Genomic DNA, 15,720 nt, shown 5'->3' on the forward strand with positions numbered 1-15,720 from the left:
TGGATGGGGAATATTTAGAAAGGAAGGAAGAATCTACTGCATCTTTCAATGGGTGTGCATTTTAAGAAAGCCTATGAGAAAGACATCCCAGTAGAACTTAACTTGAAGGAGTATTGGAAAAGTCTCTAATTTAAACATGTGAGGAATTAGTAAAATTATGAGCAGCAGAATAGCATGGTGGAAGAAGTGCTGGCACAAGCTCCACAATCTCACCTCCTGAAGGATTTTTCCAAGGGAATCCTTGTCCTTTTGCCTGACTCCATCTCTCTGCAGCCGAGCAAGTAACTCTGGCTCCTTGTAATCCCTCAGAGCAAGTAAATGAATCACCCTGTCCCTGTAGGGTCGGCCGTAAACAGCAGCGCAACCGCTCCAGTCAATGTCTGCAAGTCTCACAGACATCATCCTCTTCTTCTCAGGCACAGGACCTGAACGGCTTTGTTGGGCTCCTCTGACCTCTGCTTTTTCTCCTAAAGAGAGGGAAAACCAGAAACAAATAGTTCAGACTGGAGGTTTGGAGAAGGCAAGGGAGTTGATTCAAAAGGATGTACCAAGACTTTTGAGCCTCTATTTGCCCATCATTTACAGATCTCCAAGAATCCAAACAGTAAACCATTATAAAGAAACAGTCATTAAAAGCTGGTAAAGGAGTGATACTGGATGGGAAGTTTTTATGGAAAACTATGTTTATGCATTTTGCTTTTATATGATTCCCCCAGTTGGTAAGCTCAAGCATTCAGCTATGTCTAGAATGACATTAAGTGCACCCTCAGCAAGTGCATCCTCTAGAATGGATTCAGTGCACCCTCAGCAAGTTTGCCCAAACCAGAGGCATGGGATGCCGTCTGGAAGGACCAAGAAGTGGGGTCTTTGGAACCTCATCAGATACAACAAGGCCAAGTGCAAAGGGCTGCATCTTTGGGTTTGGGACATTCCCTGACACCAAGACAGGACTGGGGATGAAGGTGGGGAGGACTTGGAGGTGCCGATGGATGGGAGGCTCGATATGACTAAAAAATCCATACAGATATCCAGTAAAAAATGAAATGGAAGCATATCTAAAAGTGGTCCATCAGTTTAATACCCTTTGCACTTGGACTGTGTGACTCCTTTTCTGCTTGTGTCCTGCACTCTCTGCTCATCTCTTTGGCGTTGCTCATGGCAAGCATTTTATCGAAATCCAAAGGGTGGGATTTTTTCCCCGTGTCTAACTCTGTTTTCTCACCTTTGGAACTGGGAGTCTTCCCCTGCACCCTGACAAGAGCAGGGACTCCAGATGGAATCCGAATTTTATCTTTCTCTTGTAGCTGACGGGTGGATGTGGAAATGGAGCTGACACTTGGAGACAGGTTCAGAGTTGAGCAGGATGTGGAAGGCAGGTCCAAGGAAGAAGGAGAGCGGCCACCAGTTGCTGGCTGGATACCACTGGGCTCTTGGTCAGTCCTCTGCTTCTTGGTCATCACAGGACTGATAAAGGCAGAAGCCAGAGGTCGTTTCTGCAAAGATGATGCCAATTAGTTTTGCTCTGAAAAAGCAGCATTTCTGACCTGGCAATGGTTGAACACGCACTTTTCTTACCTAAAATGGCCTGTCATACAAGGAGGTGCTGCAGCTCAGTATGTTCTCTATTTCATTCCTACTTTCTCACCTGAGTATTCAGCAAGTTCTCCTCCAACTCTGTAGCTAAATGGCTTTGGGAGAAAGACATTCCCTTCAGCACCTCTATCAAAGGCTTCCCCAAAATGAGGAGCTCAGGTTGGTTTTATCTTGCTCCCTACTTCTGCTTAGACACACCAGGAACACACTCAACTCTTGCTGTCACACAGCCACACGATTCACTAAAGCGGCCCCAAGAAGCCGCCGGTGCGGTGCTGATCGCAGCGTGTCCAGTGCAGAGATGATAACAACAGAGAGAAGCCCCAGTCTGGCTGCAGGTCTCATTCCTGCTGTTCTCCAGAGGAAAGCCTGGATCACAGCCTCTTCCCTACCAAGCACACACTGCTCCCACCATCAGCAGCTCAGAGCAGGACTGCCAGACACAGCTCTGTGCCAGCCTGCTGACACAAGTTCTGTAGGCATGGAGGTAGGACATAAGAGGATGCTGGGCCCTGCAGCACTTCCTGCTCTGGCTGGGAAAAGAGCTAGGGAAAACCAGGGCTGTTTAAAGAGAATTCTTTAAGGTATAGAAAATATACCTTGCATGCAGTGTTTTCCAAGATTCTTTCAAAACTTTTTCCTTGCCCATTGTATTGGCCATCTCTGGATGTTAAGCCTGACAAGTCCAAGGTATTCCCTAATGATTCCAAGTCCCCTCCTCTCACATGGGATAGCCTGAATCAAAATGGGAGCCTAAATGCTGCTTAGGACAGAAAAACAAGGTTCCTACAAATGCCTCAGTACTGGAATTTGTCCTTATGCTAGACTTCCCTAAGGTTTCTCTTCAAACAGTAGCACTGCCATTACCATGCATGATTTAGGTACTAGAGCTGCCATATCATCAAGAACCCTGCACAGACGCAGCTAGGTACCAAAACCATGTCCACATCTTGTCCTTAGCAGAGTTTCCTATGCACCATGAGAAACAAATCATGGGTGCAAGCTTGTTGCAGACTTTGACATTGTAACCGTGTTGAAAACCATACAGGAATCCCGTTAGAAGTTACACACTTCAGGTTTATATGATGTACAGACAGCACTACTGCTTCATATCACAGCTTGGACACCAAGAGCAAGTGGGATAAAACATCATATATGGTAGAGAATGTTTAAAAATTCACAAAATACATGAGCAGTTCTCAGTGGAGTATTTCTTTCAGAAGGTCCCAGAGACAGTGACTGGCTGGTGTTGGTGGCATTTGGAGATGGAGCTGTTTTTCTGTAAGGATGGTCCAGCATTTCAGGTTACAAGGCAAAAATATCAACAGTCATTGTTCTTTCCTCACAGCAAAAACAGACCTTCATTTCCCAGTGGGTTTTTTTGAAATGGTTGTTGTTTTCCTGGCTGAACTTACTGAAAAAGGGTCCCCTCCAATGTCTTTCTATCTCTTTCACTGTAGCCAGGCCAATCAACCTGAATGTCTTTGAAGAAATGTTCCTTCAGACTGAAAGAATTGTCATTTGCATCCAGGTTGGCTACCTATGAGCAGACATTTAAAACATCAATATTCATTACACCAAAGGGCAGATTACAGATGTAAAACTGGTAGTACAAAGCTAAAGCAAAGCTGAAAAGAAAATCATGCACCAGTTTTCCACGACTTCTGTTTGATATGAAGAACAAAGCAGCTGTCATGTAAGAGGCAGCAATATTAAAGAGATGTGGTCCATTTGGGCTGTAGAAATTTGGATGTAAGTAAATTCCAAACTGCTGCAAGCATGGGGAAAATGGACACTATGAAAACCTCTCCCTGCACCAGGGATCCAGGTTTTTTCACCTTTAACGCAGCTTTGAGAATCAAGGTACACTATGCCAGAACTCTCAGTCTTCACCATTTGAAATACATGGAGAGACCAGTTTTTTCCTTTCTGTTTTCCTTTTCTTTTGAGGAGGACCTGAAGAACATTATCTCCATGAGGAAGTCCATATTTTTCCACCCTCTGGAGGACACCTGCTGCCCTCTTGTTTCACCCAGCTACATTGCCATGGCAGAACACAGCCTGGACCTGTAACATGGCATGTTTTCATCATCCCATGAAGCACCACAGGATGTTGGCATTTGTCTCTGCAAACAGAACTGCTTTTCTTTCTCAGGTGTCTGCTCAGAGGAAACTACAGCTTCCTATGGAACACTTATCGGAGATAACCTACCTAGAGCTACATTTCAACAGCTTAAAAGTAGCAAAGGTACCCAGAATCAGGAATTCACTTTTTAAAAGCAGAACTAAGGCTGTGTTGGAAGAGAAGGAAGGTTGTGAATAGAAGAGCTCAGCAAGTTCTCCCTACTGGTTTTTCATGTATAGCAAAAAACAACACCACCTCCCTATGAAGTTAAGAGAAATGTGAATAACAATTTTCAGGATGTAGTGCTGGTCACACAGCCCTTTCAGAATGCAAACCAGTATCACCAGGCAGTTCACACTGCAAACAAGAAAATACTCCTTCAAAATCTCCTTAAACATCAACAGGAATAAAAAGAAAGGAGACATTTTTTTCATCTCTTACCCTCGAAGGAGCTGAGCTTTGAAATCTTATCATCACCTTTTTCGTAGCTCAAAAGGAAATATTGCTACTTGATATGTTAATGCTTGCATAATTCAGCAACAGCCTACATTGATGGGGAATATTGAAAAAGGAAGGAAACAGCCACTGCATCCTTCAGTCCATGTGAATCATATGAATGGCTGTAATAAAGAAATACCAGTGGCACTAAAAGGACAACTGGAAAATTATGAGAAATAATGGGTGCCAAGGAAGTCAAAGACTCAATGCACACAACAGGAATGAAAATCTGTGTTCAAAGTTGGGCCACCATCTTTATCATGTAGGATTTGCCTGGAACACCCTTCCCTGGAAGGCAATCCCCACAGACCCCAGTAGAAGCAAATACCATTGAGAGGCCACCAAGTCCCTTCAAATGAAATACTGCCCTATGCAGCTACCAAAATTCTCTCCTCTGAAACTTGTCCCAGGATATTTTAAGGACCTCAGCGAAGTGTTTCACCCAGTTGAGGGTTTCACCCTTCGAAGTTACTTCATGAAGCAGTTTACCAGTGCAAGGAAAAGAGGGAGGATTAAAATAATGCATGAGAGGCAACAAATTTACAAAGAATTTACATTGTAAGCTATTCTAGAAAAACAGTAACAAGGCCTCCAAAGTTTTGAAGATTTCTTTCTTTTTGTCACATGGACTTGCAGTTGGGTGGAAACTAGGTAAAATGGATGGAAAAATGCAAACAAAGAGCATTTCCTAAACTTCTCATTAGATTCTAATTGAAACCCTGAAGTAAGACTGCTAAGAGTTAGCATTGCTGGCAGCAGCTCCAGGATCTCACCTCCTGAAGGATCTTTCCAAGGGACTCTTTGTCCTTTTCCACAACTCCCTCTCTCTCTAAGCAGTCGAGTAGCTCTGACTTCTTGTAATTCTTCAGAGACAGTAAATGAATCACCCTGTCTCTGATGGGTCGTTGAGAAACAGCACTGAAAAGTCTCCGGATGTATTTTGCAGGGTTCATGGGCATCGTTCTCTTCCTCTCGGGCACAAGATCTGGAGAGCTGTGTGGGGCTCTCCTGAGCTCTGGTATTTTCACTTCAGTAAAGAAAAAAACAGAAAACAAATTGTCAAATGGGGAGTAGGAGGAAGCAAGGTAGTTGATGCAAAAGGATGTACTGAGACTGTTGAAACTCTATTTGTTCAGAATTTATAGATCATTACGAATCCAGACAGTAAAGCACTAGGAAGAAACAGACATTAAAAATACCATGTGAAGGAGTGGTACTGGAGGTGAGGTATTGATGAAAAACTCGTTATATGCATGGTGGTTTTCATTTGATTTCTCCAGTTTGTAAGCTCAAGCACTAAGCTATGTCAAGAATGATATGGACAGTGGGATTAAATGCTTCTTTGGCAAGTTTGCCAACACCAGAGGCCTGGGATGCCATCCAGAGGGACATGGAGAACTTTGGCAAGTAGGGCCCTGGGAACCTCATCAGATTCAACAAGGCCAAGTGCAAAGTGCCGCATCTTTGGGGTTGGGACATGCCCTATCCCAGCTGGGCATGGATGCTGGGATGGGATGAGGAGCCTGGGATGAAGGTGGGGAGGACTTGGGGGTGCTGGTGGATGAGAGGCTGGGCATGAGCTGGCAGCGTGTGCTGGCTGCCCAGAAAGGCAACCGTGTCCTGGGCTGCATCAGGTGAAGCGTGGCCAGCAGGTCAAGGGAGGGGATATGATGCAGCAAGCACTGTTTTGAAGCCAGGAACTCCTGCTTAGTGGCTGATGGAGACTTGATGCATATTGGTGAGAAATCCGGGAGCTCTGTCTCTTCCGTCACACACACAGAGACTGACCTTTCTTGACACGCTCCTTCAGTCTTTCAATGTAGCTCAAATTTTTAATGCCTTTCTCCACTTCCTGTTCCTTGGACCATGCCTCTCTGATATTTGTCTGCAAACCTAATTGCACAAACATCACATGCTTCAATTATTTGGAACACGGTGAACATGCCAGTTGTCGAGTGTAGACACTGCTAATGTGCTGAGAAGTTCAATCCAATGTGGATAGAGAAACTTCCCACAGCATTTAAACAAAAAACCCCCTAAAACCATACCCCTGAATGACTTCTAAAGAAAATTACCTGAAGCCATAAGCAAGCATTAAGATGGAAATTAGGTAAGACTTCTTCACCCAGAGGGTGATCAGGCATTGGGACAGGCTCCCCACAAGACTGCTCATGGTCCCAAGTCCACTAGAGCTCGGAAAACATTTGGACAAGTTCCACAGGCACCTGGTGGGATTCTTGGGGACAGAGCTGCACTTGCAAATCCTTGTGGATCCCTTCCAAGTCTGATTCTGATTCTCTGATTCTGTGACAAAGCCCAGTCCCTAACTGGTACAGCATGGAGCATGTTGCAAAGGCACCCTGTACCCTAGCAGCAACCAGACCTGTCTCACCTAAGTTTCTCTGTGCCAGCCTAAAGCCAAAGCGGTGCCAAGTTCCACAATTGTCTCACTACTGCCAGTCCTCACACCCCAGTTACCGAATGCTAAATATTCCCTTAGGATCTGTGCAGAGCACCACCAAGAATCACACAAATCAGCATTCACATGCGAAACAGAATGTCCCCAATGAGAAATGTGAAGTTTAGTTTTGTCTCTGCAAAAAGCCACCATGGCACTAGTTTAAAATGCTCTGCAGTAGGCTAAGGCAGAGCAAGAGCTGCACTTGCAGTGGCAGGGAAGTCCCAGCAGGCAGGTGCCTGCAGCCACAGCCAGGTGAGAGCCTGCTTTTCTCAGGGCAGCTGGCTGTACCTGGCTCAGCTCACTGCTGCAGGCAGCACCACTGAGTGCCTGTAAGGGGAATGTGCGCCTCGAGTCTGCCTGAAGCCAGGCTCTTTGGGGAAACAGCATTGAGAACAGATTAATAACAAATGACATCACCTAAGCGCATTGTGCTTTAGGGGAAATGATGGAATCCGTGGGGAAGATGACATCAATATCTTCCTTTCAATTTCTTTGAAAAGAACCCAACACAGTGTTGTGGCAACACTCACTTCTTAATGACTGAGAGAAAAAATTAAATCAAGCAAAGTTTATGAAATTCTCTATGCAACATTCTCAAGGTTGCATAGGTTTTCCCAATTAAATTTAAAGGATAATGACAGTGCCTAGATACTCCAAAAGCAAAACCTTAGCTACCAAGGCTGTGAATTTAGGAGTAGTCTAAACCTTGACCTCAATATTCCAAGTTGCATCCCATCAACCAATATGCCAACAAGGAAGGACTAGCAGGTTTTCACAGGGCAAAAACAAACCAGTGGCTAAGTGCAGTGACAAGAGACTGCAAGGTTGACCTGAGGGCATACCACCTCCAGTTGAGATCTCTGAACACAAGAGATCCCCTGTCCCAAGAATATGCTGCAAAAATGAATTACCAAGTTGAAAATCTTGCAGACATTGAGCAAAATGTGAAAGGCAATCATACCTCCAGCTGGGTTATACAAGTTGACATTCTGCGCACTTCCATTGTGCGATGCCTCGCTGGCATTTGGCTAAAAGGAAAAAGATATTTTCTGTAAAAACTTCAGCCTTCTCTCCATTACTGCTGATTAACTAGGCCCTTTGTTTTAAACAAGAGCTGTATTTGCAAAGGTTTGCTGTCACATCACTAGAAAGGGCTGCTTTGACACAGTTCTCCCTCTGCAAGCAGCCGGCTACAGAACTGCCCTGAGAGAGCAACCCTCACCTGGCCTCTAACGCAGCCAAGCGTTCAAGTAACAAGTCACCCTTTCCCAGTTGCTGGAATTTATAGGCACAGGCTTCCCTTGAAATCAAGCGCCTGAGTACAACTGAACTATTGTTCAGCTAACAATCCAGGTGAGAGTGGTTCACAAAAAGATAAGAATTTTGGACACGGCCTGATGCCGGGACTTATTTGGTACTAAGGAAGCACATCTTGGAGTCAGCTCCAAGAAGAATTTAATCTGCATAAGGTGAATTTTGACTCTCAATAGGCATGAAAACTCTTGCACTTGTCCTCAGCTCTAGATGCAATTCTTTGCAGCTGTGAAATGGAAGCAATTTATCCTAGGTTAATCAGATATAACAAAATTTGTGTTGCTTGGCTGATCTTATAATTTAATACAGAATGTATCACATTCTGCAGGAGGTTAAAAATCACTAAAATGTTCATCGGCCTAAGTACATTTTTTAATGAAAACAACTACTGCCATCCAACTGCTTCATTCTGTAGGCAAAATTGTCTGAGATAAAATCTAAAAAGCTATGATAAATGGACTGAAAGATGTGAATTCATTACCACCAGAAGGGAGACATCAATACCAAAGAGAAGATAGAATATTACTTAGTTGAAGAAATTATGTAATTTAGAACCAATGAGGTTTAATTTTTTTGTTTGCTAAAAATGCTGAAATTTCTTTGTTTGGAAAAGCTTTGAAAATGGTGTGCATGTGGCTGGAGTTCTCCACTATGCATCACAGCTGAGAATAAAGAAATGGCTATTTCTAATACTAAAAAATACTGTTAGAGAGGTTCCTTTATCCTGACATGTTTGGTGAGTGCAGTGCAAACATGGAGCAATGAGAAATCCATGCATTTTGACCAAGAGCCATGCCCAAAGCATGAATTTCCTGAGTATCCCAGCATTGAGAACATCTGACTTTCACTGGCACCTCCTCAGTGTCATCCCTGAGAAACACATCCATCAGAGAACTTCCCCCTTCCACTGGCACCTCTTCCGTGTCATCCCTGTGAGTGGCTTCCCCCGGGCAGCTGCCTCAAAGGGGCCCTTGGAGCACCAGTGGGGCCCCAGCCCTGCCCAACAGGTCCCGCGGGGTCGGCAGCACTGACACCAACACCATGGCCAAGCCCCCACCCGCTGGCAGCCCGCAGAGCCCGACACCTGCCCCTCACCTCTTGGTCCTGGCACCTCTGGGTCACCCTGACGGGCACGGCAGTGCTGTCGGGGGCCCTGCGGGACGCAGTGCAGACCGGGGCCCTGGGGAACGCTCTGGATCGTGCCCAGGCCCACAGCTCCGCCATCCTGCTCTGCCTCGGCTGCTCTGGCTCCCACACAGCCACTGGTCCTGCTGAAGAATCTGCAAAATGCAAAATGTTTGTAAGGAAAATGTGCTCTTTGATGTTTGTCCTTTGTGGCTTTCAAGGCTCATCAACAAGAAGGGAGATTATTCCCAGGCAACAAGAAGTAGCCAAGGAGTGATGGCCAGGCCTTTGAAAGGCAGGTTACTTCTTGGCTGAATTGCCTGGTTGAGGTGTAGGGCTTGACAGGCTTCAGCTGCCTCAGAGACCGGGGAGGTTAGCAAGGCTTGGGAAGAAGGATGTACCACTGATGGTGGACACAAAGAATGCAGAATTTAGGGGCACAAGGACATTTGGCAGAACCCCCAAGGAAAGGAACAAACTGATAAAGCCAATGCGGAAACTGTGCTGAATCACCTCCTGTGAGGTAAAAGGCCATTCCAGCAGGGGCAGACCATGGCCATGCACTCAAGAAACCATTGACATAAAAGAAGGGAGAGACTGAGCATGCAGACTAATGAACATGACAAGTGAGAGGATCATTACCCAACAGCAGACAAAATACTAATTATGAAGAGAACTTGGGAACTTGCAGTCAATGAACACTAATTCATTTCTTTGCTAAAATGTAGAAATACTAAAGACACTGTACTTCTTGTGGTGCTGGCTTGGTCAATTTGTCCCTGAGCCCCCCATTTCTGCACAGAACTGTAAATAATTACCTCCACTCAGTGTGTGGATCAGCCTCTTGACCAACGTGTGCTAGAACCAGCTAAGCTGGACCAACACTCGCTGTCGCTCTGACACCTCCGCTCTCACCGCAGCTGCCGAAGGGTCTGAGCACTCCTGCTGTGTGCTGGTGACAATGGCCACGTGTCCTTGGAAACGGGGAGTTCCATGTTCCAGGCTGGGCGGGATGTCACTGAGGAGCGGGACGCAACACAGTCGGGGCACAGGGAGTTCAAATGTGCACACGTGGGGAATGCCCTGCCTTAGGCCATGACTGACTCAGCTCATTTCCAAGTGCAGAAAGAGCTGCTCTGGCTGCTGCAGTAGCTTTGCAAACCAGGGCTAATGAAGTGTTTCTGCACAAAAGTGCTGCACTTGGCTCTCTCTGAGGCAAAGGAGCAACTTAACACCCCTAACCAGGGCAGCAAGGTGCTGTCTCCCCAGCACTGGGCCATCCTGTCATGGGCCAGTCAGTCTGTGAGGCTTCCAGCACATGCACAGTCACTCAAATATCATCTCTTTGACAAAACCCTCTGACCTTTCCTCATCCCAGTCTCCTAAAAGGAAACAAGCCAGCAGCATGCCCAGGGCCCCATGTGCTGTGCAGGAGGAGCTGACAAGGAAAGGCCCACGCTGGCCCTGAGCACAATTACAGGCTGATAATTGAGCTGAATGCAGCTGGCCATTGAAATTATAGACACATGTAGATAAACATTTTATACTCAGTTTATGATGGTTTTATTGTCATTCTCCCCCTACCCAAGATTATTCCTGATTTGAGTCACCTGGCACCAAAAATCAGTGTTGTCCAGTCATTACAGGGAGAGAAAAGAAGAGCATGTAGTTGAGAATGTGTTGAATATTACCAGCCAAAGCACATTTTCTATGACATCTTGTGTTTGTTTTCAAGACCATGTCTATATCTACCCATGTCTTATCTCCTGGCTGCCCCACTCACAAGGGAAAGAAAGTTTGGGGAAAGAAAGGGAGGAAGCAATTTGTCAAACACCAGAGCCCACATCTGTGTCCCTTTTTGGGAGTGACTGGATGGTGTTGATGATGGATCCCCAGTTATGAACTATTGGAAAAGCCTGTGTATGAATCATTAAAGGAATCCATGGAGGTGTTACACTGGACTCCAGAATGTCCAGCAGCCTTTCTATATATTTTTTAGGTTATTGATGACAACCCCTGCTCTGGAGTAACCAGATTAGACTGACCCCTTTGCACTGTTCATATTTGCGTGCCTTTGCCTTGCACAATAACTCCATCTTTAGCTCCAAGAATGGGAGTAAGGGAAGTAACCCTGTGGTATTTTGAGCCTATTTCTCAAAATACAATCAGACAATGTACTACAGGAATGGCCAATGCACCTCAGAGCAGGAGCCACCATGGTCCTGATTGATAGGATATGGTTGAAAATAAATGGGGAAAAAAGTGACAGTTGATGTGCCACACATGATTATGTCTCATGTAGAACAAAAAGAAGGTCACTGGTTATCCCTGAGCAGAATCTGAAAATAACAGGTGGTACTCCTGGAACACAAGACCTTGAGACCCAGGCCCCTCAAAAACTTTCTTTGTCCTTGCTGCATGTGTGCCTAGAGTGACATGTGGGTCACATTCCTGCCAGTTCAGAATGTGCAGAACTGCACCTAAGTGCTACTTCTGTTCAAAGTTTTCTGGAGGCAAAAACGAGTTGGGACAGGGGCAGAAGGGGGAATGTCCATAAGTATTAGGTTGTCTTGAAGTCCCTTTTGCCAGGCAGATGCCATGGGGGGCTCTCACCCAGAGGAAGAGCCAGGACCCGCAGGGCAGATCCCGTGTCCTGGATCTGGCCAGGACAGGGGTAATTTTTGCAGCAGCCAGGAGGAGCACGGCCAGGACCTTGGGGTAACTGGATATCACCTGCCACGTGGCAGGGGGAAATGGAAGGGGTTTGTTCTTCCGCCGCCGGTGTGCCGTAAATCGTGGGGTGTGCCCAGTTCTGTAGGGTGAACAATCATGTGTGACTCGTTCACCTCTTGTACACTCTCCTTTTAGTGTTGTTATTACCATCTGTGTTTTTTTTTTCTCTGCTGTTTCTAGTAAATTGTTCTTAGCTCAACCTCTGATCTTTACCTACTTGTGCTCTTCTCTCCTCCTGCCACAGGAAAAGTGGTGGGGAAGTCAGTGAGTGGCACATGGTCTGAGCTCTATCAGGGTGAGCACAAAACTGGGGAATACCATTCCTACACTGCAACAATGTGGAAAAATCAATTTCCTAAGTTACTTTCCTTGTCTAGTCCTACAGGAAAATTAGCCTGCTGAAAAGCAACTGCTGTAATTGAACTGAAAACCTGCTAGGTAATGCTTGTTTTAAAGTACAGATTTAATAAAGTTACACAGAAAGCAAAAATTAAATATTGATAAATAGTCTTTATAATGGCGTTTTAAAATATTTTAAAATCTATGATGGGAGAAATTCCCGTGATCTTTTTCCAGTCCCACAGTGACAAAGAATTCTATAAAGCAAATTACAACTGAATGCTTTCAGCCTCTAAAAATAAGTTAAGCAAAATAGTAGAAAGTGTTACATTTGAGTTGCATTTCCAAAGCAGATGGTTGACTTTAATGCTTAAGGCTAAAGAAGGGGAAATGAGAGAATCTGTGTGCTGAAAAAAATATCCACCCATAATGGTGTCCTGGTTTGCAAGATAAGCTTGTATTCTATTTGCCATCTCTTGGAGGTTGGGTAGGTTTATTATCTCTTCCAAGAAGGATGGTTTGCTCCGAAAAGGTAATGGTTTGTTAATGGGCCATTGACTGACTCACTGCAGGGCTGGTAACGTTACACCATCCCATTGTGAGATGCTCCACCCAGAGGGGGAAGCCAAGCACTCTTTTATTGTATAACATGGCACCTTTTGGGAGACAGAGCAGCTCTCTCTCTTTGCGGGATTCCCAGAGAAGCGGCCCCTTCGGTGGGATTCCCAGAGGAAGACTGGCCCATCTGCCACCAGATCTTCAGAGAAAACTATACCTTCTAAAGATCACCACTTCAGCTGCAATTCATCAGCCACTGCAAGAGGAGCAGCTGTCATTTCAACTGGACTGCTACCAACACCCCGACTCCTCAGGGTGTCAGGTTGCGGACTTTATCACTAGCTCTGTTTGTACCAATTGCATTTGCCTTTTTAAATTGTTATTTAGTTTTCTCCTAGTAAAGAATTGTTACTCCCATTCCCATATCTTTGCCTGAGAGCCTTTTACTTTAAAAATCCTGGTAATTCGGAGGGAGGGGGTTTACCTTCTCCATTGCACAGGAGGCTTTAGCCCTCCTTCACAGACTCCTGTCTTGTCAAACCAAGACAAATGGAACTGTGCAAATGCATTCTGTTCCTCCCTGAAATGGAAATTCTCATATTCAAAATGTCATTCAAAGTTGAGGCCATAATTTCAAGTGATTTAATGGCAATCAGCTGTGTTAAATCATTAAAGAGACCATTACTGATCTGGCTTCACAGGTGTCTGAATGAATGACAAACAGAAAATTGATACATTCCATATTATGTTTTCTTGGATAAGTCAGATTTTCCAGAGGATTCAGAAAACAGGTCTGGGTTTGGTATTTTCTCCCTCTAAAAAATGGCCAAAAGAGTTCATGCTTTCCCTTAATTCTGAAGGGTCACTCGGCTAGTATCAGGGGCAAAGATAGCAGATTCCAAAAAGATGTCCTTGATTTTCAGACTTTTCACATGCAAAATACCATGAAAGAAAAAATTAAAATCAATTGAATGCAGACACCACTTTGCTCTCCATTTAACCACAAACTCACACTCTAACCTAACCCTAAACCCACACTCTACCCTAACCCTAACCCTTCTCATTAATACAAACACAGAAACACTGACAGCCTTGGTTGGCAGAAAAAGGAAAACTGTAATTTCTCGACAACTCATTGAGAGCAGTCCATGTTAAAGCCCCTGCCCTGGGTTTCACTGCCACTCCCCACCTGTGCCCATCCCTGCAGGGCAGGACCAGTATCAGGAGGACCTGTGGCCAGAGGTGGTGACAGCAGCAGGTCCCTCTGCCCGGGGCAGAAGGCACAGCACCTCTGCTCCTGGCTGGAACAGGGACCCCTTGCCCGGAGGGACATGGTGTCCCAAAAAGAGGAGGGGCCTCAGCAAGAGGCCAATCCCCCAGCAGCTCTAGCAGGGCTCCTGCAATTCTTTATTCAAGGAAAAGGAAATAAATTGTTATTTCCCTCACACAGTCCCTAGACACTGGTTTCTCTCCCTTCTAATGCCCTTCACCTTCCCCCCGTGCCCCGCTGTGGGTGACACCCCTGTGCTGGAGGGCACAGCCACGGGCCCCTGCTGGAGTCCCAGGGCTATGTCAGCAGTGGTACCTCTTCCCACAGGAAATCCTGCTGCAGCTGCCATACCCTCAGTAGAGCAGATGCCAAAGGCAGAGCAGGCAACAGGAGCAGCTGGTCTGTCAGAGCACCAGGCCCCTAAACTTCCTATCCAAATATCTGGATACACAGTGACTCCACAACCCGATGTAATCGAACTGGGGGCACTCGCCTCTGGTGTTTCAGCCCAGAAAGTAGAACTAATTTCAGTCACTTGAGCTTTGGAATAGAGTAGAGGAAAATTAGTTTACATTTGAAATTATTCAGAATATGCCTTTGGTATAGTACATGAACATGGGACTTCTGGAAAGAAAAAGACCTTTTGACATATCAAAGCTCCGATCAAAAACAGAGAACAAATCTTGGGTTCACTTGAAGGTATCCAGAAACCAGAGGAAGTTGCCATCAGGCATTGCAGAGCACACCAAGTGGATAAGACCAAACTGGAATTGGGGAAACATTTAGCCAACAAGAGTGCAGAAGAAGACACGTTAGAAATAATGTTAGAAACCAAAGTTTTCTTATGCTGCAAAATAAAATATAGATATTAAGAAACTAGTTCCCATACGGAAGTTTGTCTCAAGAAAAGGGGGGACTTGATAAGGACCATAGAACAGATTGTCAACGTTCAGGAACACGAACAATCACAGGATATGATTATATGCAGGTGCTTTTATTGAGAGCTCTGGGAATCAGGGGTACAGACCAAATCTGACTCCACATGGCTTTTGAGCTGAATGTATTTTATATTCTATCGTTATATAACTTACATATTAATTATTAAACTTACATTGTTCTATTGTATACATTGACTTTATTCAAGCATGAGTTTCTCATGATCTTTCTGAGGCCCCTGACCACAGTTTCTCATGATTATTCTTATGATTAAACAGTAATTTTATTTAATTACTAAACAATCATCACATCTAACAAGTATATCATTTATCATGTACTAGCTACACAGGTGCAGTTCTAGCAAGGTACAAGGCCTACATGTACATAGGGTATTTTTTTTCACGGCTTACTAAGCTTAATTTTCCTTTTAACCCTAAATCCCCAGGATTTAAAAACCCTTTTACTATGAAAACCATCATCAGCACTTGGGGGTGGCACAATTCCAGTGGCACAAACAGTGCCTTGAGGCCACTTCACTCTGTTATAAATGCCTAATGCAATGGTTGGCTCTTGCAATTCAGAGATTAATATTATATGTATGTTAAGGAAAGTCTATTGACTTATAGTTGCGTTATTGTGATTTGTTGTTTAGATGTCCTCTGTTCTCCCCATAGTCCATCTTCCCCAGCCCGTACAGTTGCCAAGAGAGGGCCTCAGTAGTCCAGGCATGAGGAAGGAGGGTGCGTACCTGCACCTTTGCATAAAACA

This window comes from Lonchura striata, chromosome 32, assembly GCF_050655825.1.
Source record: "Lonchura striata isolate lonStrDom1 chromosome 32, ASM5065582v1, whole genome shotgun sequence".
Taxonomy (NCBI): Eukaryota; Metazoa; Chordata; class Aves; order Passeriformes; family Estrildidae; genus Lonchura; species Lonchura striata.